Consider the following 25977-nt stretch of genomic DNA (forward strand, 5'->3'; position numbering starts at 1 on the left):
TTTTTTGTAGCATAGGTGAAGCACCAAGCATGGGGTCCCCTGAATCCTGGGCCAGAGTCAGATGGTGATAGGGAGCCTTTGTGGCCTAAAGCGGCATTTCCATAATAGCCCCCCTCTCTGCTCTAATTCTGGTTCCCTGAGTGGAGGTGTGCTTTGCCTCCTTATTGGTGGACCTTGGGACAGCCACTGAATACCTGCTTCAGCCTATTCCCACGCTGACCTCTGAGGGCTGCCTGAATGACCTCTTATGCCCACCATGACTCATCTCTACTAACACAAGTGGCCCTCCTCACACTGTCTTAGTCTCCAATGTGGGACACTCCAGGTCAAGTCTTTGATTTTGCCTGGTGAACCCATTCTCTCAGTGAAATTTCTCAATTTCTCAGAGAAATGAGGACTCCCATCAGCTGAGGTGGTTGTTGGGGTGCAGTTCCAAAGGCCACCTGAGTGGCTGAGCCAGGCACCTGGCAGGGAGTTAGCTCCTCAGAGCTGCTGTGATAACTGTTATAGCTAGAGAGGTGCTCGGGGTGGAGAGGAGGTATGTGTGTGTGGGGGGTTGGGAGTGCCTTTGGTTTGAGAGTGGAGGGGCTCCTCCCGCAGGGTGGGGAGTCCTCAACGCCAGAGTAGGGGCGGGGCTTCCCAGCTGGTGCGTCCGCCGCCCCCGCCCCGCCCCGCCCCGCCCGGACCCCACTGCAGGGGGGCGCCCGGGTCTCTCCCAGGTCGCCGGCGGGAACATCCCCGCGCTTCCTCCTTCCTCCTCCTCCTCCCCGCGGCCGCCGGCCCCTCCTCCAGCTCGCTCCCTCCCCCCTCCCAGTTCTTCCCTCCCCGGGCCGCCGCCGCCACCTCCTCCCTTTCTCTCCCGATCTGTCTCTCCCGGCCCGGAATCCATTCCGGCCTGGGAGCCAAAGCAGCCTGGCAGCCGTCGTCCGTCCGACCCCTGGCCGTCTGTCCGTCAGCCCAGCCGCGTGCCCGTCCGCGCGCCGGTCCAGGTGAGCTCCCCCCGTCCCTGCGCGGCCCCGGCCCCTGCGTCGGGGAGCCCCGCCTGGGAACCCCTCTGGCTTGGCCGCGCCTGGCTCCGCGCCCCCCTCGCCCCCTCGCCAGCCGCGCTCCCCACTCAGCCCCCCCCCGCCCCGGGCGGGCGCCCCGGGACCTGCTCCGCGCGGCCTTTTGTTGTGATGCCGCGGGGGAGGGGGCTGCGCGGGGGCGGGCGATCAGGGTCCTCTGCGCGTCGGGACCCCTGAGTGTGAGCTCCCTCAGACGGGTGGAGGCTGGCCTGAGCCCCCGGGCCAGGTCTGGGCCGAGTCTGCAGTCTGAGGCAGTCGGCGCCGCCTCTGGCTGAGCTGCGGGGCCTGGCGCCCCCGGCCCGGGTGTGTGTGTGTGTGGGGGGGGGGGGCGGCTGGAGTGGGTCTGGGGCCTCTAGGCTGGGGGTAGCCGAGCCTGGGCACCAGCACCTGCACCCGTGGGGTCTCGGGCAGGGTCTGGAGTGGCCTGGGCCAGAATGTGCTTGGTCCCCTTGCTCCGGCCCCTAGCCTCGGCCCTGGACAGGCCTAGCTGCCTGCCTGATCAGAAGTTGGAGAAAGTTTGGGCTTTTGCCACCAGGCCAGGTTCATCTGCCCACCTTCACTAGGGCTTGGGATGGGTTTGAGGCCCAGCAGGGGCCACCACTTCTCCAGCTGTGTGTCCTCAGACGACTACCTGCCTTCTCTGAGCTGGGGTCCTCTTCAGTGACGGGTGGGCCTGGCTGACAGCAGAATTGGTGGGTAGAAGGACCGGGGCGAACCGAATCAGCGCACCTGGGCAGTGTCAATTTAGCCTCTGGGGACTTAAGGTGAGCAGCGTGGGAGTGTGTGTGTGTCCGTGTCCGTCCCTGGGCGAGGCTTCCTGAGCTTCAGGTAAGCTATGCACTGAGGCGGTGGTTGAGGCCCAGCCTGGATGCCACCGAGAGCGTGTCTGTCTGTCTGTCTGTCTCTCTCTCTCCCTGGGCGAGGCTTCCTGAGCTTCAGGTAAGCTGTGCACTGAGGCGGTGGTTGAGGCCCAACCTGGATGCCATCTAGAACCAGGTTGCAAGAACAGGCCCGTATGACCCTGTGGATTGGGCATCTTCAGGGAGAAGAATCTATGCTTTTCTGCCTGGAAGCCTGGTGTGTAGTAAATGCTCACTAAATGATTGCTTCACTGGCAGGGAGAGGAGGTTGCTGGCCTTAGTGGGGCTCTTCTCTAGGAGAGGACAGAGGGGTGCCCATAGTGTCCCCTCATAGCCTTGTGAATAAAGAAACCACTCCAGCACAGTCCTGCCACCCAGCCACTGTGGGCCCTTGGGCCACTCACTGCTCCCTCAGCTTCAACTTTGTTGAGGATAAAGTGAGCCGATGACATGACCACTCTGAGATAGGAGTATATACTGTTCTCTTGTAGAGGGGGGAAACAGAAGTTCAGAGAGGGGAAGTGATGTGACTGAAGCCACACAGTGTGCAGCTGGAATGGGAACTTGTTTTCTGGCTGACCTTACATCCCTTCAGTGTTGGTGGTGGTGGTGGGGGGCTTCTCAGTATAGGGGCAGGCACACCACAGTGCTGGAAGAAACGAGACTGACAGTGATTGCTGGAAGCCTCTGGGGAAGGCCCCTTTGGTAATATGGTTAGCTTTGGTGATGTGGTCTTTCCACCCAGAGACATGATTTACAGTGTGTCACTTCTCAGCTGACTGTCTAGGCCCTTCTGTGTGTCCGTCCCCTGGGCCTTTGTTCCTGAAGGGTCCCTGCTAAGAGTACCCTTTCCTCCACTAGTTGCTTATCTGCGCTTTTCTTTCAGCCTTATGGTAGAGACCACCTCTCCCTGCACCTCCTTCTTCTCCTCCAGCTTCTGTCTGGGGCACAAATTGTCCTCAGCTCATAGCCCAGCTGCTGCTTTTGCTTCTTCCCAGATTGTGACCTGGAGGGGGGGTGGGGTGAGCAGAGATGTCTAGCTCTTCCAGTCCACAAGAGCCAGGATGAAGGTGGCTCAGTCCTCTGTTAACCCCCTCTCCCCAAGCACCTGTGACCTTGAATGGGCACCTCCTAGGTACCTGGAGCATTGAGTTTAGTGTGGTGATGAGTTAGCAGTGGGGGCTAAAGGAGGTGTGGGGAGTTTTCCAGGATGTGGTGCTGAAGGGGAGCAGCAGTTTGCTTCATGAAGGGAAAGAGTTCTTGCTTACTGCCCAGTACCTCTGGGCATGTTGGCATGGTCAGCTTGGATGGGTCCTTGCTAAGGAATTGTGGACAGGTCCCTGACTTCCCAGAAGTGCCCAGAGGGCAAGTAGCAAGCAAGTTGCCAAATAAATTAATGTATCATCACAGCTGTGATAAAGGCTCAGAGATAAGGGCAGGGCATGGGATTCAGGGGAGTTTGAAGGGACTGTGTAGGGGTTGACCATGCTTGGATGGAGAGGAAGCTTGCCAGATAGAAGAACTGCATGTGCAAAGGCCCTGAGGTTGGGGGGGTGCTGCTGTGGAGATATAATGGGAAAGCCTGTGAGTCTGAATCACAGAGAATTAGGAGGATTGATTGAACGGTGAAATGAGAAGATGTCATCAGGTTTGACCCATGTGGGCCTTGGGGGGAGTTTCTTCTTCATGCAGGGAGCTGAATGGTGTCCTCTGTGTGACCAGCCCATGTAGAGGCTAGGCATCCAGGGCTGGCCAAAACACCAGGTGGAAATAGAATCTAGGGTGGACCCTGTGTTGGTGGGAGCTTAGATAGATGTCAGAAGGAGGCATTTGAGGCTGGGTTTTGAAAGCTTAGTAGGAGTTCACTGGCAGGGAAGCAGGTCAAGGTGAAAGCCAGGTATTGAGGAGGCTGGGAGTGAGGTGGGGAGCATGGAGGAGACAGTTGGAGACCCAAAGTCTGGTAACAGTTTAGGAGTCAGATAGGCCTGGGTTCCAGTTCTGACCGTGTGCATTTGTTGTGCGGCTTTGGGCCATTCACTGTCTTCCTGAGACTCTGTTCCTTGTCTTGTGAATGGAGAAATGACTATCTCTAGTTGGGTTGAGTAAAGGGAGGACTGTGTGCTTGATGCCTGACGCTAGTAGGTGCTCAGAAAGTGGGACTTGTATAATGTGACATGGGGCAGGGGGTTGGCCTAGTGAGATAGTCCTCACCAGCAGTATGTTGATGAGCTCACGGAGTCCAGACAGGCTGCTCTGAGCAGGAGTGGCCTAGAAAAGGATGCTGGCAGCCCAGGCTGCCGTGTGCTAGGTGACCTGAGGCCTGTCTTGTCCTCTCTGTGTGTGGTAGATATTGAGCCAGCGACAGCACTGTTGGTTGTATTTAGCCCAGTTTCTCGAAAGCTTGCCTTAGATGAAACTGGCTTTATTTTCCAAGTGTAATACAACCACACCTTGGAAATATTGGGGGTTTTGATTCCAAGCCACCAGAGAGCAAGTAGCACAGTAAAGTAAGTTGCACACGTTCTTTGATTTTTCCAATGCATGTGAAAGTCATATCTGTATTGCACTATAGTCTACTAAAATGTGCAATGACAGTATGTCTTATAAGAAACAAAACAATGCGTATACCTTAAAGAGATGCTTCACTGCTACTTGTAGTTCTCTTGTGGGTAGAGCATCTTGTAGAGAAATGAAATTTCTGGAAAGTACACACATCACATCAGGAACAGAGCTTAATAAAGTGAGATATGCCCTGGCTGACACCCAGAGAGAAGCTATTTGCCTCAGGGTCTCATAGTTGTCAAGTGACAGTGCTAATTCCAGGTTGCAGGGCTCTGTCTGTTGTCACCATGAGGGGGTGTCACCATGAAGGAAGGGCCTTCCATGTGTCTGCATAGCTTAGCACCACTTCAAAGGCTCTTTACCTCTGCCCAGAGCCTTCTGCCCAGAGCTTCATTTCCTGTCTGTGTGTGTGTGTGTGTGTGTGTGTGTGTATGTGTGTGGTGTCTTGTGCCCGTCTTCCCTCTGCTTCCCACAGCTCTCTGCTTCCCCTCTGTTGTTCTCATCCATTTTATCTCCATGATAAACTGCTCTGGTTTCCATTTGAGTCCCATGGGCAAGGGCACTTCCTCTGGGGAGCCTCAGTTTGCTCATCTAGGAAGTGGGATCCTATGAGTCATGGTTACCAGACAAAGCATTTGGCACCTATTAGTTTGATAAATGGGAGTGAGGAAGAGCCAGCATGGACTGAGTCCTTCCTCTTTTCACCACAAATGCCCCATTCCTGTGACTCAGTTTCTGAAGTTGTAAAGTAGGGCTCAGGAGCCAGTGGGGTGAGGCTGTCCCTTAGGCCCTTACCTGGTGGCTGGCTCTGTGTCTCTCTGTTCCCTGGGCGGGGGTGGGGGTGACCCAGTGGAAGTCTCCTCTGTGGCAGGGCCCTGCTCCCAGCTGTATGGCTGTCCAGAGACAAGCCACATAGCCTTCTGAACCTCCGTCTCTGCTTCTCTCCCCATGACAAGTTTGTTGTCCCTGGAATCTGTTGAATGCTCAGTAAATTTCAGGTTTTTTCTTCTCTCTGTCCCTCTGTCATGGGGGGGGGGCAGTGTCTCTTAAATCCTGTCCATTCTTTTTTTTAATGTTTATTTATTTATTTATTTAAGAAAGGAGACATTAACAAAATCATAGGATGGGGGGGTACAACTCCACACAATTCCCACCACCCAATCTCCATATTCCATCCCCTCCCCAATAGCTTTCCCATTCTCTATCCCTCTGGGAGCATGGACCCAGGGTCGTTGTGGGTTGCAGAAGGTGGGAGGTCTGCCTTCTATAATTGCTTCCCTGCTGAATATGGGCGTTGACTGGTCGATCCATACTCCCAGTCTGCCTCTCTCTTCCCCTAGTAGGGTGGGTCTCTGGGGAAGCGGAGCTCCAGGACTCATTGGTGGGGTCTTCAGTCCAGGGAAGCCTGGCCGGCATCCTGATGGCATCTGGAACCTGGTTGCTGAAAAGAGTTAACATATAAAGCCAAACAAATTGTTGAAGTATTTATTTATTTATTTCCTTTTGTTGCCCTTGTTGTTTTATTGTTGTAGTTATTATTGATGTCATTGTTGTTAGATAGGAAAGAGAGAAATAGAGAGGAGAGGGAAAGACAGAGAGGAGGAGAAAAAGATAGACACCTGCAGACCTGCTTTACCGCTTGTGAAGCGACTCCTCCGCAGGTGGGGAGCTGGGGTCTCGAACCGGATTCTTAACACCAGTCCTTGTGCTTTGCGCCACGTGCATTTAACCCGCTGTGCTACCGCCTGACTCCCAGTCCTGTCCATTCTTGAGCTGGCCCTAGTCTCAGACCTCCTATGATTGGACTGCTGTGATGAGAAACACTCTAAGGCCCAGACTTGGCAGCCACAGATGGCAGAGTAGAACCAGCTTATGTGTGCCATTAGTTTGTCACTTCTGATTTATCCTTTTTTAAAAAAGAATAGCTTATTTAATTTTTTTTATTGCTACCAGGATTATCGCTGGAGTTTGACAGAAAGAAATTGGAGGTGGGGGGAGGGATGAGGAGGGGTTAAAGAGAAAGAGAGAAATAGAGACACTTTCAGATCCCCTCCTGCAGGTGGGGACCAGGGGCTTGGACCCAGGTCCTTGTACATGGTAATGTTTGTGCTCAACCAGGTACACACTGCCTGACCCCGATTTATTCTCACTGACTCTTTGCACAGGTTAAGGCCAGCAGGGCCTAGGATTCCCAAGTGGGGAGAAAAATGCCATATGCTGTAGCCATCCTCCACTCCCACTCATGGCTGCCCCTTCCCAAAGTACAGTTTTAGTGGGGCAGATGATTTGGAGGATCACAGAGCTGGAAACCAGAAACCCATGTTCATATTTCCTGTTTTGGGACTTTGATCAAGTGATCCCTTAGCCCCTACAGGGCCCAGTTTCTTCCCTCTCACCTCTAATAACCCAGAGAATTTCCAGAATAAAGTAAGAAGATAGCAGGAAGAAGAAGCAGATGGTCTTGACCAAGTCCCTTCCTTCCCTGCTTCCAGGTTCCTCATCTCTTTGGTGAGGAGTCTCTCCTCACTGGGGCTCCCTCACTGGGGGCCAGGTCTCTTTAGGGGCTAGTTCCATGGAGTCTGCTTCCATTTCTTTGTGGGGGTGGGGATGTTGAGGGACCGGGGTGGTGTTGAGGGATTGTAGCACTGCATCCTCTGAGTCCTTAGTCTGTGTGGCCAACACTCGTCCACTCCTGTGCTGGGGAATGGAGTCAGGCATGTAGTGGTGTCCAGAAGCTCAATCTTCTGCTAAAATTTGATCATCCTATCTCAGTTGCAGTGTCGAAATCCACCATCTCACATTAAAAAAAAAATTTATTGATTAAGTCAGTGTGTGGATGGCACATGCAATATTAGGGATTGAACTTGGGACTTCATGCTTGAGAGCTCTATGCTTTATCCACTATGCCACCTTCCGGGCCATCTGCTCCCTTGACTTTTTTTTTTTTTCTTTTTTAACCAGAGCACTGCTCAGCTCTGGCTTATGGTGGTACAGGGACTTGACAGAGCCTCAGGCATGAGAGTCTGTTTACATAACCACTATACTATCTACCCCCGCCCCCCTTTGACTTTTATTCTGTCTGATGTGGCTGTCTCATGCTTTGTTCTTCCTGATCAGGTCATAGCATGGCGACCCATTCCCATCTCTTGCCCCATCCTGCTGGTGGGCAGAACTTTTGTTCCAGTTAAGCAGAAGAGGGAACTGATGTTCAAGGAAGTCAAGGCCTGAGGTCCCAGCAGTGTGAGGGGGTGAGCCAGATGTATGGCCTCTGGTTGATTTGTCACAATTGATTCCCACTAGGAATTCTAGGCTTCTGTCTTGGCTGAAGTCTTTTCCAGATGAAGGGTGAGTTCATTGCTGTGAGTGGGTTGTCTTGACTCGCTGGGCCTCTACCTCTGGCCAGTGGATCTTCACTCAGGATCTGTAGATCTCACAGATGATCCTTAGCTCCCAGTGAGCATTCTGGGGTGCTCAATGGATGGTCTTACTATATAGGGAATTGAAGTAGCAAGGCCTCTGGAGCCATTTATTTCTGAGTTTGAATCCTGGCCCTGCCACTTAAATGCTGTGTATGGTTGGGGAAAATAATTGCCATTTCTGTAGAAGAGGGAGGACAGTGCCATTCAGCTTTAAAGAGGAGGTGTGAGTCTCTGATGAGCTAATAATATGTGTCCACTCTGGCAGAGGGCCTGTGCATAGTATGGGATGTTTCTGAGTGCCAGTTAGGAAGATAATTTCCTGATGAGGCTGGGCTTCGGGACCTCTGCAGGCCCCTTGATCCTGGAATCCCAAGGACTGAGATTAGTCTTCTACATCTGTGGGAGGCTTGTTTGGTGGGGGTAGTGTTTTGGGGAAGGCTAGCTGGAAAAATCAAGCCCCCAACTCCCAGCTCCCTTGAGGACTCAGTTTTTGCCCACTTATAATTTCTGAAGCCTCCCAGGACCCTGCCCTGGGCATTCAGTGCCCTCTCACTGAGTGGGTTTGTCTCTCCAGAGGTGCTACCACTTGGGCATTGGGTGCTCTTCATCTTTGTCACCTTGCCCTGAGAAGCAGTAACTTGTGTTTGAAAGGCAGCTGGGGCTCAGAGAGCAGTGAGGATGGGTGTAGGCCCTTCCACAGTGAGCAGCCCTGGGGGTGGTGCTGTTCTGGGCCAGAACTCAGACACTCCTCATGGCTTCTCCATTTCCAAGTGCTGCCACCCACCTGCTGTGTGTCTGAGTTTGGTGAGTCAACTCACTACTCTGGGCCTTGCTTTTCCCATCTTAGATAATGGGCCCACTGGAAGTAGCCACGCTCCTGGAACAGTCCTGATGATTCAGTGGGGGTTATATAGGATGCTCTTGTGGTGCTGGCCCTGGCCAACCTCACACTTGCTGCTGCTTTATTTATTTTATTATCATTTTTAAATTTTATTTATTTATCTTGGATAGAGACAGAAACTGAGGGGAAAGGGGGAGAGATGGAGACCTGCAGAAGCTGCCCCCACTGCAGTTGGGGACCAGAGGCTTGGACCCAAGCCCTTGCACATTGCAATATGTATACTCAACCAGGTGCACCACTGTCTGACATTTATTTATTTATTTATTTACCAGAACACTGCTCAGCTCTGGCTTATGGTGGTGCAGAGGATTGAACCTGGGACTTTGGAGCCTCAGGAATGAGAGTCTGTTTGTTTAACCATTCATTATGCTATCTACCCCCACCTTTTGTTTGTTTTTTAAAGATTTTATTTATTAATGAGAAAGGAGGAGAGAAAGAACGAACCAGACATCACTCTGGTACATGTGCTGCTGGGGATTGAACTCAGGACCTCATGCTTGAGAGTCCAGTGCTTTATCCACTGCACCACCACATGTCTGGCCCCTTTATTATCAGTTCTATTATCAGTTCTTCCTCCCAACCAGAGAGGAAGGGAATGACAGCCCCTTCTCCAGATAGTGAAACTGAGATGCAGATTAACAGTCATGTATACCAGTCTTGGGTGTCCCAGCTAGCAGCATCCTGGGGTGTATTCTACTCTCCAGACAGGGATTGTGGGGAGACAACTCAGGTGCACCAATGTCACTCTCACTCAGCAGCCTCTCTAGGGTAGGGGCCAAGGGAGGCCATGTGCACTGAGTGCTTCTCCCTGACTGAGGCCAAGTTCTCAATCCTGGGCCTGGCATGGAGGCTGAGCAGCTGCTGTCATGTTACCCAACCCACCTGCCTTTTCTGCTGTGTAGCCCCAGGCAAATGGTTTCCTCTTTGCCAGCCTCAGTTTCCCTGTTTGTGAGATGGGGTCCTAGGGAGGCTGGCTAAGCTCATTCTCAAGGTTGGCCTGCACCAGGGTTACCGGTGCTGGGCAGTCTGTGGGCAGGGTCAGGTAGGGGGTTGGGCAGTGACCCACTCAGTTAATCACACATGTTAACATGTGCAAGGATTCATGTTTGAGTTCCTGCTCCCCACCTATGAAGATGAGAAGTTAAGTAGGTCTGTAGGTGTCTTTCTCTCTTCCTATCTCCTCCTCCCTTCTCAATTTGTCCTATCAAATATAAAGAAAAAGAAAAAAAAAAAGGAAAATTGGCCACTGGGAGTGGCAGATTTGCTGTGCAGGTACTGAGCCCCAGTGATAACCCTGGTGGTAAAATAATAATAATTTAAAAAATCATAGTAATAAACTCAGGCAGGATTCAGATGGGTGGGGAGAGGTAGCATTCCAGGTAGAGCACCCGCTGAGTAGAGGTTTGGAGGTGGGGGACAGGAGAGTGGAAGACAGCCTCTTTCCTTGCAGGGGCCCAGAGAAGGTTGTAGTGCTACTCACTCCCTCTCCCCCTAAAGCCAAACTTCAGATTTCGTTTAGAAGCGGCCATCTGCCCTGCCCATCCCCACCCCTGCCAGGTGTTCCCAAAGGCCCTGGAACCAAATGAGCCACAGTTCTATTTGGGGACAATTCTGCTGTTCCCGTTTCTCTCCTGTGCCCTAGTTTTAGAAACAATGTGGGTTTGGTTACCGTTAGCCATTTGCAGAAAGCCCTCTCCCCCTCTTCCCATACCTCAGATCTGGATCTGTGGCCAATGCAGGCCAAGCAGGACTCAGTACTGCTCCTGCCTTGGGGATGCTTCTGGCCTCTGCCCCCTGGCTTCTCTGGGTGGGGGCATAATAGTTGGACTCTGATTTCCTGCTGGTGGTCCCTGGGCCTTATGCTGGGTGCTGGAGACCCCAGCGCGCGCGCGCGCGCGCACACACACACACACACACACACACACACACACACACACACGGTTAGCTGACACTGTCCCCCCCCACCCCCCACCCCCGGGAGGGGCACAGACCCTGATTATTGCCCTGCCATAGGTCAGGTGCCATTTGAACTTGGGGAACACATTGCGATGCCAAAAGGGCTTCCTAGAGGAGTCGAAGCCCAGCCTGAGTCTTAGAGGCTGAACAGGAGTTTTTGAGAGAAAAGGAGGGGTGAGGACATGTGAAAGGTAAAGGGCTAGGTGAGCAAAGGTCTGGAAGTGGGAGAGACCTGGCGTGTGGCCTGGGGAGGTCACGTACCAAGGAGTCAGCTGACGGCGGTACAGGCAGGGAAGTCATCAAGTTGAATGATGGACTTTGTAGGTGTTGATCTGAGCTTGATGGGTGCTGGCCAGGCCTGCTGAAAGGGTGAATGGACACTAGAGAATGGTCAGACCTGACTCCATTACTTTTGCTAAATGAAGGCAGCCCACAGAGTCTGGGGTTCAAGGCAGGTATCATGAACCCCTGGCTGGGGATGGGGAGAGAGCATAATGGTTCTGCAAAAGACAGTCATCATGCCTGAGCTCTGAGGTGCCAGATTCAATCCCCAGTATCACTGTGTGAGCTCTAGTTGGTCTATCTTCCTACCTACATATCTCTCTCTCATTTAAACAACTGTGCATCTATATCTGTCTATATCTATATCTCCCCTGCTTGTAGGGATGGAATAGAGCTCACCTAGCAGAGCAAACACCTTGCCTTTTGTGAGGATCCAGGTTTGAACTCTCAGCCTCCATATGGAATCAACCATGCAAAGGGGAAGTTTCACAAGTTGGTGAAGTGTTAATTTGGTGTCTCTTCCTCCCTCTCTCTTATTCTCTCTCTTAAAATTATTATCTTTATTTACTGAACATGGACAGTCAGAAATTGAGAGGGACAGGGTGCTAGAGAGGGGGAGAGACAGAGAGACACCTGTAACACTGCTTCACCACTTGCAAAGCTTTCCCCCTGCATGTGGGGACTGAAGGCTCAAACCCGGATCCTTGCACATTGTAATATGTGTGCTCAACTGAGTGTGCCACCACCCAGCCTCTCTCTTATTCTCTATGTGGAAAAGAAAAAAGAAAAAAATCCAAAAGTCCATTGGAGTGGTGGAATCACACAGTTAAAAACCCCAAAAAGCCCTGGTGGGGAAAAAATCAAAAAAACAAACAGCCTTATCTGAGACCTTGGAAGGAGTGCATCAGAGATGTCCTGGAGTAAGAGGTACATGTGTTATACCTGGAAGGCTTGGAGGGTTCTCTGCGGGAGGTGGAGTTTAAGCTTCAGGCCTTGAAGTCTGGTCTGACAGCTTCTCTGTGGGAGCTGGCAGCTGTGATGAAGTTGTCACCTGGGAGGTGATGGTGTCATCACGTGCCCCCTTCCTAGGAGCCTCCATGCTGTTAGTGGCAGTGAGAAAGATGGGGGTCTGGGGGAGAGTGGGGTGTCTGATTTATCCAGACTGTGAGCTAGGTCTGGCTCAGGGCAGGTCCCTATTGGCACTGTGACTTTGATGGAGTGATTCTGTTGGCTGCACTGAGAACATATGGACCTGGAGAAGAATATGGCTGCTAACCAGGCCAGTGGTAGGTCTGGGAGGGATAGTGAGGTTCCAAGGTGAAGGCGGGGTGGGGGGGGTCTCTGCCCCCTGGTTTGCCTACTGGTACATCCCTTCCCACACAGGCACACACCTTGGGGAAGTGATGAGGATGTATTGGGTCCTGGCTGGCAGATTCTGAAGGCCTCTGAGACTGTGGGGTGGGTATGGTGCAGTGGCCCTGGGTTCAGAACCTGGCCTCCTGCTCCCCTGGGGCCAAGGAGAGTAAAGTTTTCTGGGGTGAAGGGCTTCCTGCTCAGGTGAAGAGCCAGTCATGCAGGCACCTGCTTCTGGAAAGGCCTTAGCCCCCTCTGCAAGCCAGAAGCTTTGTGCTGCAGGTCTGGGAGTGAGGGTTTCCCCGGGGTCTCTAGCTGAGCATCCTAGGACCCAGGGATTCTCGCCATGAATTTAAGGTTTGCCATTTGCTGGCAGGAGATCCAGACCCAGTGATTTTGTCCTCTGGAGCTACAGTTTCCCTAATGAGAAAAAAGTAAGTATGCCTCTTTCCTGGCTCCTAGAGAGGACTAGTGGGCTTTGGGAGGACTGTGGCCACCTCATGCCAGTCTCTCAGGGCCCGGTTTTGGAGCTGCTGACCCAGCCTGCTGTGGGTGCTGGGCTTTGCTGGGTGGCAGAGGGGTGGCTTCCGGTCTGCCCCCAGGCTATCAGCACTGAGGACAAAGCCCCTTTGTGGTGGGATAGATGGAACTTGGGACAGCCCCCTGCTCCCCCTGACTCTGAGGACCAGTGGGCTGCCTGCTCCTCCTCCTCACCCAGCTCCTCTGGGGAAAGAGCTTCCTCAGAGTGAGAGGGTGGGAAGATGAAAGCCAGCTTGTGCTGGAGGTGGAGGACAGACCTCAGCTGCAGCTGTGTAGCCAGAGCCCAGTCGTGGAGCCCGGTCAGACTCTGTCCTCCTCTGGGTTATCATCATACAGGCTGGCCCCCTCTTCCCACCCCCCAGCCATGTCCCAGGCCACCATGTCACTTACCCATCTTTCCTTCTATCTGTCCACCCTCCCACCTATCCATACTCTCTATCTGTCTATCCATCCACCCCACCACCTATCCTTTCCTTCATTCAGCAACTACCAAGAACCTATTTCGTGCCAGATTCTCTGCTTTTTGGCCAGTTTCTCTTCTGGCCGGATGTTGCCCAATCATCCCAGCTGTTAACTATTTGAATATTATACCCACTGCAGAGCATTCACTTATGAGTGAGACTGAAGTGGCTCCTGTTCCCATCAGACATGTGAGTTTTGGCAGTGAGTTATGTCATCAGAGCTGTGGTCCTTAGTAGGAAAGAGAAGTTGAAGGTCCTCATTTGGGTTCCGGGGACTTCTGGCATTAGGAGGGTGTTAGACCTTCTGCTAGGAGCTAGCTTTTGAAATGAGACTCAAGAGAGCAGAGTTGGCTGGGTGTGTTTTGACTAAAAAGGGGTCAGGAGAAGCCTCTCTGAACAGGTGACACTGAGTAAAGTGTCTGGAGGAAGTGAGGCAGAGGTGTATGACTGTCTAGGGGAAATGGGCTCTGCAGTGGGAACAGTAAGTGTGAAGGCCCTGAGGCAGGCACGTACTGGGCTTACAGGAAAAGAGGAAGCAGCCTGAGTGTGGATGGAGCAGAAAGAATGAAGATGTGGGGCTGGTATTCACTGTAGGGCCTTAGGAGCCCCCCAGAGGACTCAGTCTTTTTTTCTGGGACTGCTGGGACTAGGGATATTAAGCAAGGGTGTCTTACTCAGGAGGACATTTCAGAAGGGTTCTTGGCTTCTAGTTGGCCAGCTAGCCTGGACTAGGGGATGGCCATGATGGGAAAGAGGGCAGTAGATTGAGGGTGTACTTGTAGGTGGAATGGACAGGGTTTGAAACTGGATTACATGGGGGGCAGGACAAGTGGAGGAATCATTCTCCCCCATGGCTACTGGTGATTAGGGATTGATTCCCACCCTATTCCCTCACCCTGCCTCGGTCCTCTATGGTCTTGTGGTGTACTTTTCCTCCTCGTCCCTCCGGTTTGTCTGGAGGTAAGCAGGACCCAGCAATTTCACTAGTTTGCCCTAGGGCTGGACTGAGTCCTCCAGTATCTGCGGTTTTAAATACCTTTGTGTACCTGGGGCAAAACGGGCAGGTTCCTGTCCATTAGGCAGATGAGATGATTGAGGCTTAGAGAGGTTTGTAACCTGGGTTACATGGTGGTGCAGGGTTGGGACTTGATTTCTCAGGTGGGTTTTACAGATTTGGAGCAGTGGGTCTATGGCTTCTGTATCCCCCCACCCCCATTCTAGCAAATGACTTCAAGGTATGTGTGAGATGTCTTTCCTGCCTTTGTGTGTCTTGGGGACATTGGAGGCTGCTCAGTGTGACCTCAGGAGGTGGGGTCAGGAGGCTGGACTCCCAACTTGACCTGGGTCTCAGTTTCCTCTGCTAGGAAATGGGGGCACAGCAACCCTTGCAACACAACACTGTGTGTGTGGGGGGAGAGGGAGGGGGAGAGAGGGAGGGGGTGGGGGGAGGGGGGAAGGAAGGTGAGATGAAATGGCTTCTGGTGAGAAGCAGGAATCCTGACACCTGGCATACCTAAGCCTACAGTATTCAGTATTCAGGCATTTTTTCACTGTTTGGGGGCAGGGGTGGGCATAAGGACGTGAGCACAAGTACAGACTTGGCTCATCTACTTCTAGAGCTGGACTTTGGGACAGGGCTGGCAGTGCTGAGTGGCCTCTTGTAGTTAACTCAGAACCTTGGGATTGAAGGTGCCTGGGATCTCTGCCCAACACTGCTTTCCACTTGGGGAAACTGCGTCCAGAAACACACAGGTTTCACTCGAGTCTACGAAGCTATTTAGGACAGAGCAGGGTTTCACACCAGGCCTGCTGTTGTTGCCCGTGCTCTGTCCACTTCTCGGCCTCGTCCCTTCTCTCCAGGTCTCCCCTGGAGGAAGCCCTACCTCACCTCACCTCTGCAGTCTGGGCCAGGGCTGGGGCCTGGAAAGTGGTGTCCTTCTCCAGCTGGGACTGTGGGGATGGGGCCAGGACTTGGTGGGAGCCTTGCAGTCCATATGCTTAGCCTTTGCCTTCCCTGGGGTCCCTCAGCCAGCCCAGGCTTGCTGCGCCCCACCCCACTCTAACCATACTGGTTGAGCCGGTTTGAGGCATGTTAGCAGTGTGAACAGTGAACATAAGACTGGGCATGTTCTGGCTGCCTTGGCCTGCAGATGCCCCCTGCTCACTTGACAAACACCCTGTGGTACTCACTTGCCTGTGCTCAGACCCATGTGAGTTAGTTGGGGCTTGGGTTAAGTCAGGGCTAGGCTGGGGTGTGTCAGACAGGAGCAGACAGCACAGTGGTGGGGGCATGAGCTCTGGAGCTGGGCAGACTCAGGACTATGGCCTGAACCTCCTTATCTTGGGTGGAGTCTCTCCTTCTGCCTTCTGTCTTTTCTTCTATCCCTTTGTTCACCCAAACCATCCCTTTCTCTCTTCCAACCTCTCTGTGCACTCACACCTCAATATTGTATCCCTCTATCTCCATTCCTCTATTCACTCAATCTTCCAGCCTTCCCACCCTCCAAAAAAGTACTAATTATTACCATGTGCTTAACAGTGTTCTCAATGCCTTAAAGACTCAGCTAGACCTAAAACCCTCCTCTCAGAGCTGACATTCCAGAAGAGACAGAAACTCATCACAGATAAGGAGGCTGTACACATTGTAAGAGGGTGGGAAGTACCGTGGACCAAACTCACAGCAGTGCAGGGGTTGGCTGCTGGTCAGGAGTGAAGGATTTGAAGAAAGACCTGTCCCAGAAGCTGATATCCAAGGAACAGAGGGAGGAACCTTGTCACTCCCAGGGGAAGGGGATCCAGGTGGAGGGAAAGGTTGGGTCTCTGGAACGTTGGAGGAACCATGTGGAGGGGAGTTAGGGGAATGGAGTTAGCCAGGGGGAGTAGGGGCCATGAGGGCAGAAGGGTGGAGCTGTGGGTCAGGAAGGGCCTGGGGCTGTCCTAACATTGACTTAAAACTTGGTGTGGGATGAGCATAAGAGGGTTCTGAGGGTTCTGGCTGTAGTATGGAGGATAGGCTGGGGCTGAGATAGACCTCAGGGAGGAGGCTGCATCAGCCAGTGGCAGGAAGGCAGTAGAGGTTTGCCCAGGTCAGTAGTGGGGGAAGAGGGGGAAGTCCCAACTTTCTTTATTTCTGTATTTATTGGATAGAGACTGAGAACTTAGTAGGGAAGGGGGAGCACTGTTTCACTGCTTGTGAAGCTTCCCTTCTGCAGGTGGGTGCCAGGGACTTGAACTCAGTTCCTTGCGCATGGATATATGTTATATATAATACCAGGTGTGCCACTGCTTGGCCCTTCCAACTTTGTTTCTTGTATTGCTCTTCCTCTTTAAGCTCTATGTTATGGAATCATCATAGCACCATATTGAACCCCCAAGGAATACATTACTGAGCTCCACCCACCATCCAACCTGAACTTCCCTGCACCTGTCCCCCCACCTCTGTCATTTAAAACACCCATTTTTCATGTATAGCTCTCTGTGTGTCTCTTGTCAGAGAAATAGCCACAAAACCACAATTCTTCTTAAAGGAAGTGAAGAATAATTTGTTATTTATTTATTTTTCCTCCATGGTTTCTGCTGGGGCTCAGTGCCTGCACTACAAATCCAGTGCTCCTGGAGGCTACTCTCCCCCCCTTGTTGTTTTTCATTGTTGTTGTTACTATCATTGTTGTTATTGCTGTCATTGTTGTTGGATAGGACAGAGAAATTGAGAGAGGAAGGGAAGAGAGAGAGGGGAAGAGAAAGATAGACACCTGCAGACCTGCTTCACTGCTTGTGAAGTGACCCCCTTCACAAGGGGGGCTCGAACCGTCATCCCTGTTCCAATCCTTGTGCTTCGTGCCATGTGCGCTCAACCACTGCACTACCACCCGGCCCTAATAATTTGTTCCTGTCAGCAAACAGCCCCTCCTACCCAGATACATTTTATTTTTTGGTCGTCACTGGGGTTTCACTGCTCTGGTTGGCTTTTCTAAACAGAGAGAGGTAGAGAGAGTGAAACTATCCAGTAGCTGTTCTTCACTTCTTATTTCACTTAGCACAATTCACCTCTAGTTTCATCTGTTTTGTACCAGGTGATACAATCTCATTTTTTCCAGTGTTGCTGAGCAATATTGCATTGAATATATATCCCAAAACTTTGTCCAATCATCTGTTGATGGACATGTAAGCCACCACTCTTTGACCATTGTGAATAATGCAGCTGTGAACACAGGGGTATATACATCCTTTCAAATTAGTGCCTCCATGTCCTTTGGATAAATGCCTGAGAGTGGTATTGCTGGATCATAAGGGGCAGTCCAACTCTTAATCCCTGGAATTGGGATTATGTGAGCCCAGAAAAAGAGGCTCACTTTCTCAGGTCCTGGATCAGGGAAGGCCAGGTACTGCTTATCAGCAGACTCACTGAGGTTGTGGGAGGGTGGGGCAGAGGAGGCAGGTGGTGGAGCTTCAGTGGAGGAAACACAGGAAACAGAGTGGGAGGGCTCAAAGGTAAGGAGGCGGGAGTGTGCCGCAAGCCCTCACCCCTGCCTTTGATCCATTGAACCCTGAGTAGGAGCATGAAGGGCCCTGGCTATGTGCTGCCCACTGTCCCCAGGTGCAGTCTCTCTCAGATCTCTGTCCCTTTGATAGACAAATACAGGGAGAACTGGGTATGCAGAGGGCCTGGCTGCCAGGCACTGCTGCCCACCTGTGCCCCTGCAGGAAGCTCCAGGTGTGGGCAAGGAGGAGGGGGCACTGCATGTTGCCAGAGCAGAGAAGCAGCCAGAGCTGCTGGTGCTAAACAGTGACCCCTATGAGGAAGGCCTGGCTTGCAGCCTCCCCCTCAGGGACCCTCAAGTCACCTGGCATCAGCTGTGGCATCAGCCCAGGGATGGTCAGAGATGACCTTGGAGGGGTTGAGAGAGCAAAACTAGTGCCTTCTGTGTTCCTTTTCCTTTTGATGTTGAAGCTCTGCTAAGAAGTCCTGAGTGTGCCTGCCCTGGTCTAATAGCAGACACAGCCTCGAGATGGGACTAGTCACATGGCCATTTTGATGGGGGTTTATCAGTTCAGACAAGGTGGGACCTGGTTGGATCTTGGGAACCTGCCTGCTTCACAGGTCATGTGAGGCCAGCTTGTCCTCTCCTAGCTCTTCCTCAGCTTAGTGTTCCTGGACCTGGTGCCCCAAGATCCTGCCTGGACATCATATTCAAGTTTGAGAACTGGCCTCCATCTTGCTTTGTGACCTGGGCCAGGTACTCACCTCCTTGGGCCTTGAACTCATCTGTGATAAGGCTCCTTGATCTTGGGGCTGTGAGTTGGTCTGTCCATCCCAGTGCTGGCCTTTTTGAACTCTACCTGGAGCAGAAACTGGGTGCACTGAGGGAAGGTGGGCAATCAGTGAAACCTCTCTGCCCAGCAGGCCTCACCAGCCTGCTTCCCTGGGCAGGGGGATCCATTTGTGGATCCAGCCATGTCCTGCCCAGTGACCTCCTGGGTGTGTGTGGCCCCGGGGGAGGGAGAGTTGTTGGGAAGTAGAGCTACCCAGGACTCTAATGGGCCCCACCCCCTGGCCTTTGCTCCAGCAGCCTCTTCTCTGTGGTCTCTTTTCATAAACCCAGCCTTTGGTCCTCTGCTGAGCTGTCCCCTTCTGGGATGTCCAGCTTGCTTGCCAGAGATCACTGTGCTCTCCCAGTATCACTGCGGGAGGAAGGCTTAGCTCCCTGACCCCTTAGGGGCCTGAGAAAACCTCCAGGGCCGCCTCTTAGTGTTACACTTAGTGTTGTCCCCTTGTGGCCTTTGGCCTGGGCTGAGGACAAGCTGTGACCAGGGCTCAATCAGCTCAGAAGTCCTTCCCTGCAAGCAGGCCCTGCATCTATCTCATTCTTCTGCTTTCAGGCCTGTACAGGGGCCATGTTCACCTCCGGGGCCATGCTCACCTCTGTGCTGCCCTTCCACGCCTCCCTGAAGGTGAAGTACATGAGGTTGGGGATTGGTGATCACTCACTCACCCCTTAATTCCTTAATCTGTATGGCCCCAGACCAGGAGTCTCCCTGTCTATGCCTTTGCTTCTCTGTATAAAATGAACTGTCCAAGGGGTCCTACTTAGTCCCTGGTGCAAGGACTCTGAGAGATCGCGCCGAGATAAGTGGCCCTGGGAAGAGGGCTGGTAGTGCCTTGAGGTCTGGGGACCCAGAGGTGTCAACTGGCTTTCTGTGAAGCTGGATGCTGCCTGGACCTCTGATGTGACCTCTTGCAGGTTCTCTGTAATCTCCTGTGGGGCAGAGTCTAGTGCAGAACCAGGGTGTGATCCGGAGAGCTTGTTTATAGTGGGAAGAACATTTAGTGGCAGCTGCTCCGTTTATCAAGTGTGGCCTGTGTGTACCCAGGCCTTTGCACTGCTTATCTCCTCTGCCTTTGCAGCTGCCTGGGGTGACTCTGTTGACTTGTCTGGCATCTTCCCCTGGGCCATAGTGGGGCTCCCCTTAAACGGTGCTGTACCTCATCTGGCTGGCAGGTGCCTACTGGGGCCTTTTCACTCTTCACTGGCTGACAGTGGGCTGTGGGGCTCCCCACCACCTCTGTCCACCCCTACACATTCCAGACATAGTCTCCTCTACCCACCATGACCCTGGAGAGGCATTCCTGGGTCAACTGAGAGCAGGTTCCACCTTGGCGCTTCTGGGAGGGGAAAAGTGGCATGCTGCTGAGTTGGGTCTTGTCTCCCCAGGGGTGAGGCCCCGGGTTTCTTGTAACCTCAGTCTACTTGCAGGTGATTGTGTCTGCAAGAGCTGTGGCCTTAGCAAACGGCTTGCCTTCTCTGTTCTGCATCGTTCTACAAGGTTGTGTGTGTGGGGGGGGTCTACAAGATAGGGTTGATAGGTGTCTGTATGTATGTGTATATACATACATACACATGCACATGCAGCAGCCCACCCCCCTGGGCTCATGCACACTGTCTGCTTCTCTCTGGTACCCTGACACAGGAATCTCTACCCTTCACTGAGCAGCTTTCATATCTAGAAGTCCAATGCGCTATTCATTGCGCCACAGAGCCAGGTACTGAGCAGCTTTCATTACCTGAGAACCAACTGGCTCTCATGTAAAATAAGGGCCCCCTAGTCCAGACCACACCCATGTCCATTTCTTTTTTTTTTTTTTCTCTTTTAAAAATACTTTATTAGGGGAGTCGGGAGGTAGCACAGAGGGTTAAGCACATGTGACGCAAAGCGCAAGGACCGGTGGAAGGATCACGATTCAAGCCCCCGGCTTCCCACCTGCAGGGGAGTCACTTCACAGGCAGTGAAGCAGGTCTGCAGGTGTCTGTTTTTCTCTCCTCTCTGTCTTCCCCTCCTCTCTCTATTTCTCTCTATCATATCCAACAACAACATCATCAATAACAACAATAATAACTACAATAACAATAAAATACAACAGGGGTGGGGGTTGGGCAGTAGCACAGCGGGTTAAGTGCACATGACCCAAAGTGCAAGGACTGTTGCAAGGATCCTGGTTCAAGCCCCCCGGCTCCCCACCTGCAGGGCAGTCACTTCACAGGCGGTGAAGCAGGTCTGCAGGTGTCTGTCTTTCTCTCCCCCTCTCTGTCTTCCCCTCCTCTCTCCATTTCTCTCTGCCCTATCTGGCAACAACGACATCAATAACAATAATAATAACAACAATAATAAAAACAAGGGCAACAAAAAAGAAAATAAATAAATAAATAAAATATTAAACAAACAAACAGGAAAAAAAAAAAACCCCAAGGGCAACAAAAGGGAAAATAAAAAGAAAAAAAACTTTATTTGGAGGCTAATGGTTTACAGTATAGCTGTTGTTGACACATAGGTACAGCCTCTCATTTCCCCATGATAGGAGTTTAGATGTCTATAAGATACTCATTTCCTAACCAAACTTCTTTATTTTAAAATATATTTTATTTTAATGAGAGGGAGCAATATAGAGAGAGAAGCCAGAGCACTGCTTAGCTCTGGCTTATGGTGGTGCTGGGGATTGACCCTGGGACCATGGAGTCTTAGGTATGAAAATCTTTTTGCATAAGCATTACACTATCTCCCCTACCTCCTAGCATAGCTTCTCTCCTCCTCCCTTCCTCCCCATCATACACCAGGACCCCAGTGTCCCTCCATCCCATTCCTTTCCCTCCTTCCCCAGAGTCCTTTCTTTGGTGCAATACACCCTGTGTCCTTTTCTGATGAGTTCTCAGTAAGAGGGGGAGGGTGGGACTCATGTTGCTAGGCCTGGATTAAGCCACGGGACTCTGAAAACTTGAAGGCCTACTGTGTTATGTCAGGCCGAGCCTTTCCCTCTCTGAGCCTCTTTTACCTAGTCTGCCCTGTGAACACTTGGGAAGCTCTGCCATGGCCATTTGTCCATATCCTCATGTTCTTTTTATTCTTTTTTTTTTTTTTTTTTTAGGACAGAGAGAAATGGAGAGGAGGGGAAGACAGAGAGGAGGAGAGAAAGATAGACACCTGCAGACCTGCTTCACCGCCTGTGAAGCGACTCCCCTGCAGGTGGGGAGCCGGGGTTCAAACCGGGATCCTTATGCCAGTCCTTGTGCTTTGCGCCACCTGCGCTTAACCCGCTGCGCTACAGCCCGACTCCCAATATCCTCATGTTCTCTGTGACTCCCTCCTTGGTTGATGCAGCTCCTTGTTTTTGTCTTTTTCCCACTGCAAGGCCTAGCACCTAGGTGCTCCGCCCACTTTGTTGAAGGAGCCAGCAAATACACAGTGGCAAGTAGACTTTCCTCCTTCCAGGCCTTTGCTAACACTTTTCCCAGGCTCTTGGACTGTGGAACTCCTTCTTGTCCTTGAACCCTTCTCAAATGCTGCCTCCTCTCGGGACTGCTGATGCTCTGAATATTTGTTTGAGGCTCTCTTGGTGGCACTTGTTGCACCCACCTTGGTGAGCATATCAATAGCCAGCATGGTAGTGTGGCATTACTGACCACCAAGGGCTTTGCCATTGCTAGGATTCAGACGCTGTGGGGAGAGCAGTGCCTGCTCTGTCCTTGCATGGCCTTGTTCATCCTCTGCAGCCATCTTGCAAGGTGGATCTTCTTATTCCTCTCTTTACAGAATACAGAGGCTTACAGAAGTGAAGTGACCTGCCCAGCTATGAGAGAGTAAGGATTTGATACCAGGTAATCTTTTTTTTTTTTTCCTTAAAAAGGAGAGAAAACACAAACAAGAATAATGATGATGATGATAATGATTCAAGTGGTGAAGAAAAAGGAGAAGTGGTCTGGGAAATGACGCAGTGGATAAAGCATTGAACTAACCTACCTTCCTTCCTTCCTTCCTTCCTTCCTTCCTTCCTTCCTTCCTTCCTCCCTCCCTCCCTCCCTCTCTCTCTCTCTCTCTTTCTTTCTTTCTGTTCCTTTTTTTTTTTTTTTTTTTTTGCCTCCAGAGTTATTGCTGGGGCTTGGTGCCTGCACTGTGAATGCACTGCTCCTGGAGGCTATTTTTTCCCCTTTTGCTGCCCTTGTTTTTTATCATTGTTGTGGTTATTATTGTTGTTCTAGATGTCGTTGTTGTTGGATAGGACAGAGGGAAATCGAGAGAGGAGGGAAAGACAGAGAGGGGGAGAGAAAAGTAGACACCTTCAGACCTGCTACACTGCTTGTGAAGCAACCCCCTGCACGTGGGTAGCAGAGGCTTCTAACTGGGATCCTTATGCCAGTCCTTGTGCTTGGCCCCCGCCATGTGTGCTTAACCTGCTGCACTACTGCCCGGCCCCCAGCATTGAACTTTCAAGCATGAGGTCCCAAGTTTAGTCCTTGGTAGCTCATGTACCAGAGTGATGTCTGGTTCTTTCTCTCTTTGCTCCTATCTTTTTCATAAATAAATAAATAAAACAAAAATAAATAAAAAAAAAAAAGAAAAGAAAAAGGTAGGAGAAGTTAATAAGTTTCTCTAACACTCATGTCTCTGCCAGAAGCATCCATGGGAAAGTTACTGATGTATTATTTCTGGAAGAGCCAGGTGTTTATAAGTATGTATATTAGTATTAAAATATTTATTTATTAATGAAAGAGAGAGAGAGAACCACAGCATCACGCTGGCAAATGGGGTGCTGGGAATCAAACTTGGGACCTCATCCTTGAGAATCCAACACTTTATATACACTATGCCACCTCCTAGGCCTCTATATTTTTTTCTGTAAACAAACAAAAAGCTCCTGTTAAGACTATAACTTCAGGGATCATTTTTATTGTTTGCTAAAAAGCAACTGTTGGGGCTAGGTGGTGATGCCATTGGTAGAGCAGACACGTTAAACAATGCACAAGAACCCAGGTTCAAGCCCCTGATACCCACATGTAGGTAGGAAACTTCATGAGAGGCGAAGCAGGTCTGCCTGCAGGTGTCTCTCTCTCCTTCCTTCCTTTTCCCTTCCCTCTCAATTTCCTTCTGTCTTTATCTGAATAAATAAATAAACAAATAAAACATATTTTTAAATATACCTTTTAAAATAATTTTGTTTATTTATTTATTGGGTAGAGACAGAAAAATATTGAGAGGGTAGGGGAAAAAACGGGACAGAGACAAACAGACACCTGCAGCACTACCTTACCACTCATGAAGCTTTCCCCCTGAGGTGGGGGCTGGGATTTGAACCTGGGACCTTGCGTACTATAATGTGTGTGCTTAAACAGATGTGCCACCACCAGACCTTAAAAGCACCTATTCTATATATACTCTTTTCTACCCCTGTCTTCTCTGACAGTGTGCCTCAGAAACCATTTTGCAGGGCTTACTTCTGCCCAGTTGTTTCCAGCTGTTTGATTACTATAGCCGATTCCTCAGTACATGTCCTCAGCCATAAGCTTGTGTGTGTGTTCTTGTGAGAAGATCTTAAGATGAATCTAATTCGGGGCCAGAATGTGTGTGCCACTGTAAGTTTGATAGATACCACCAGGTCTCTTGCTAGAACTTCACACCCCACCTTCTGGCTCCTCTTACTCTCACCAGCACATATTGCTAGAGAGGTTTGGGACCTTTGCCAATCTAATAGCTCAATGGTGGCTCCATTGCATTTATATATATATATATATATAACAGCTTTATTAAAATATGATGTATGTACTATAAAATCTACCCACTTATAGTGTACATTGTGATGATTTTCTGTACATTCACTGATTTTTCCATACATTCCATACATTCACAATCAGTTTGAGAACATGTTCATTACCCCCTTCCCTCCCAAAGAATGAGGTAATACTTAACAAATTGTGTACTCATTAGTAACTGCCCACCTCCGCTCAAAGCTTATCCCTCAGCCTTAGGCAATAGCTGATTTCCCTCTCTGTTTCTAGAGGTTTGCCTATTCTTTTATGTGTATATATTTATTTTCCCTTTTGTTGCCCTTGTTTTTCATTGTTGTTGTAGTTATTGTTGTTATTACGGTACAGGACAGAGAGAAATGCAGAGAGGAGGGGAAGACAGAGAGGGGGAGAGAAAGATAGACACCTGCAGACCTGCTTCACCACCTCTGAGGGGACTACCTTACAGGTGGGGAGCTGGGGGCTTGAACCAGGATCCTCACGCCAGTCCTTGCGCTTTGCACCATGTGCGCTTAACCCACTGCACTACCGTCAGACTCCCAGATTTGCCTATTCTAAGCATTTCCTATAAATTTTAATATGTAGGCCTTTGGTGTCTGGCTTCTTTTCACTTAGCATGATGTATTCATGTCTCTTCCTTGTTGTACAGTGTACTAGTACTGCATTATTTTTTTCTTGCCAAATAATGTTCCATTCTATGGACATACTGTGTTCGTCTGTTTGTCAGTGGATGGACATATACTCCTACTTTTCTGCACTGTTGTCAGTAATGCTGCTATGAACATTCACTTGTAAGATTTGTGTTGACATATGCTTTCCTCATGGGTCTATGCCTAGGCATGGAGCTTCTAGATCACATGACAACCCTGTGTTTAACCTTTGAAGGAGATGCCAACCTGCTTCCCAAAGCAGGCACACTATTTTATATTCCCACTAGCTATGTGTAAATTTCCCAGTTTCTCCACATTCACACCAACAGCTTGTTATTATCTGTCGTTTTAATTACAGCCATCCTGGTGGGTGTGAAGTGGGATCTCATTGTGGTTTCAATTTGCATTTTCCAGAATGACTAATGATGTACATGTTTTTATGTGGTTATTGGTCATTTGTATATCTTCTTTGGAGAAAAGTGTTTTCACATTTTCTTACTCATTTTTTAAAAAATATTTATTCCCTTTCGTTGCCCTTTTTCTTTTATTGTAGTTGTTGTTGGATAGGACAGAGAGAAATGGAGAAAGGAGGGGAAGACAGAGGGGGAGTGAAAGACAGACACCTGCAGACCTGCTTCACCGCCTGTGAAGTGACCCCCCTGCAGGTGGGGAGCCGGGGGCTCGAACCGGGATCCTTACTCCCGTCCTTGCGCTTAGTGTCATGTGCGCTTGACCTGCTGCGCTACCGCCCAACTCCCCCTGCCTTTTTTTTTTTTAAACTGGATGATTTGTCTCTTTGCTCTAGAGTTGTAAGCATTTATATATTCATATAAGCCCTTTAACAGTAAAGAGTCTTT

The 25977-nt window shown here is 50.7% G+C and overlaps 1 protein-coding gene across 7 annotated transcripts in view; it reads left to right on the top strand.

The window, feature by feature from the left end:
* The first annotated feature begins 662 nt into the window (after positions 1 to 662).
* SRC (SRC proto-oncogene, non-receptor tyrosine kinase) overlaps positions 663 to 25977 on the top strand; it is a 59310-nt gene continuing 33995 nt past the window's right edge. For 3 of the 7 annotated variants that reach the window (XM_016186146.2, XM_060189704.1, XM_060189713.1), the window contains exon 1: positions 663 to 989. The gene's annotated coding sequence lies outside the window, so the exon portion shown is untranslated. Of the gene's footprint in view, positions 990 to 2125; positions 2149 to 25977 lie in introns of those variants that run through there. The other 4 variants (XM_060189688.1, XM_007518444.3, XM_007518445.3 and 1 more) reach the window with 2 other exon arrangements.

The sequence above is a fragment of the Erinaceus europaeus genome, chromosome 1, assembly GCF_950295315.1.
Source record: "Erinaceus europaeus chromosome 1, mEriEur2.1, whole genome shotgun sequence".
Taxonomy (NCBI): domain Eukaryota; kingdom Metazoa; phylum Chordata; class Mammalia; order Eulipotyphla; family Erinaceidae; genus Erinaceus; species Erinaceus europaeus.